General features: G+C 37.2%; 1 non-coding gene across 1 annotated transcript; it reads left to right on the plus strand.

Annotated features, from left to right (window-relative positions):
* Nucleotides 1-1,434: 1,434 nt before the first annotated feature.
* Nucleotides 1,435-1,522, plus strand: TRNAS-UGA (transfer RNA serine (anticodon UGA)). The gene has a single exon. It is a non-coding gene; the product is annotated as a tRNA-Ser (tRNA).
* The last annotated feature ends 684 nt before the right edge of the window (nucleotides 1,523-2,206 follow it).

The raw sequence follows: 2,206 nt of genomic DNA on the forward strand, positions 1-2,206 counted from the left end.
ATTCAAATTCTAACCTACAAGACAACATTGTTTTTTCTCCTTGCGGACTAACCAAGATACATCCTACTCCCGAGCCTTCATTAGATTTAGAGCCATCAAAATATAAAGACCAAAATAAAGAATTCTCTACAATTGTATTTACAGTTTTCTCAGTATCACCAAAACATCTTGACCTATCTGTTTGTGAATAATTTTCGATCTGAGATGAAAAATTGTTTACTGATAAAGAAGATGGTTGGGCTGTGAAGTTTCCAAAGAATGATTCCGACGAATAATTCCCTAAGATATTGTTATTAAATGCTATGGGCTGATTTTCCTGTTCGAACTTTGTGATGGTGTGGGTCATGTGATTTTCCTGATTGATTTTTATTTGATTTGGCTTTCCATTATAGGGTAGCCACATATGGGACCAATCAGTAGAAATATACCCATGGAGCTTCTCGGACCAATCCCTACTTAAGATTAAACCATAGAATTCAGGTATATCGGCGATTAGGATATCAATTCTTTGAACTACTCGCAGATCGACCGATAACCTGATCATTACAGAGTTGATTTCTCCTACAACCTGTACCTTAGTTCTATCTAACTGTACAATGTGAATTGCAGATTTTTGGGGTTCAATGTTCAGTTTGGAACAAACCAAAGCTTGCATTATATTTGAGGATGCCCCTGAATCAATCAAACAATTGTGCAGATTACGATTATAAATCTCATAGGTTAATAGGAAAGGAGGAGTATGGGAATTAGATCTGTCTCCAATCAGAATCATATCGGTAGCTTCGATCCTGCTAGAAGGTGGTTGTCCTGAATCATTTGCAGCTTTAGCACTGGGAAGAGGTGAGGAAGGAACAACATACAATTCTTTGAGAAGCAATTTCTGCTGATGTTTTAGTTTACTAAGTCCAAACATAGTAATGTTTGCCTTAGTTTTCTTCATATCATCAACAATATTGTAATCCATTGAATTAGATACTACTAATGTTTTAGATGTTGAGGGCATATTTGAGGTTGAAGGTTGGTTTTGGGAAACCGTTGCAGCTGGCTTCCTTGTGGATACCTTTTCCTTTGTTGTTGTGGCACCTGCACTTCTTTTCTTTGAAATAGCAATTAATGCAAACATAGTCGATTGGAAAGCAATAGTCATGGTTGTGATCTTACAAGCTCCCAATAGATTGAATAGACTATACCATCCGATCCCCAATTTTCAATTCTGATCAAATGCACTATGGAAAGGATTTGACCATAAATTGATCGAGCTTTCAAACTTTTCCAATTTGATATTTGAATGTGAGAGGAGAGGGAAATTCGTTTCTTTTTTTTCCATTCCAGATGATGAAAAATCATCATATGTCACAGGTATAGTTGGTATCGACCCGACTTTATGCTTATAGTTAGGGATTATACGAAGGGGTAGAATAGAAGTTGTCCCCGGGAGAGATGGCCGAGTGGTTAATGGCTCCGGTCTTGAAAACCGGTATAGATAAAAAAACTATCGAGGGTTCGAATCCCTCTCTCTCCTTTTGTTTTTAAACAATTGCATTCTGGATGGGTTCAGGGGCACCTTTACTCCTAGTAGTGACAGGAAAAGCTTCTTCTTCATTTTCTGTATCGGAGTTAGGTAGTATGAAATCCCACATTCCATGGCATTCAACAACTTCCTCTTCATCATCAGTTAGTGAGATTGTTTCCTCTTCTTCTTCAGGGTCTGAATCTGCATTAGATATAACATTCGGTGGTTTTGATTCAGTTTTCTTGAAATTTCTAAAAGGACTTTTAGTTGAGGTTTCTGCTACTTGCTTTTTGATTTCCACCATTTCATTTGACAAAGTCTTAAGGACCTTTTGTAGGCCTTCCATATCGTAGGGATCTTTTGGGGTTTTCTTCTTTGAATCATCTTTAAAAGAAACTTTTTTGGCTTTTCTTTCTTTGAGAGCGGCTTTCTTTTCTAGAGCATTAATACGTTTTTCCACAGCAAGTGCTTCTTTCACGTTTTCAGCTAAAGTTGGTTTTGCATCTCTGTCTACAAAAATAGCTATATTGGCAGGTAGGGCAGTTATATACCATTTGCTTCTGATTTGTTCACTTGGTTTGGAGGCCGTTGGGATTTTATTCAAGAGTTTATTGAATCGCGCATTGAATTCCTTAGCTGGTTCCCTATGCTCTATCCTAAGATTGGAGAGATAATTTATTAATGTGGCTAAAG

This window comes from Pinus tabuliformis, chromosome 7 (genome assembly GCF_031772625.1).
Source record: "Pinus tabuliformis cultivar Carrire ecotype Pingquan chromosome 7, CPIR1, whole genome shotgun sequence".
Lineage (NCBI taxonomy): Eukaryota > Viridiplantae > Streptophyta > Pinopsida > Pinales > Pinaceae > Pinus > Pinus tabuliformis.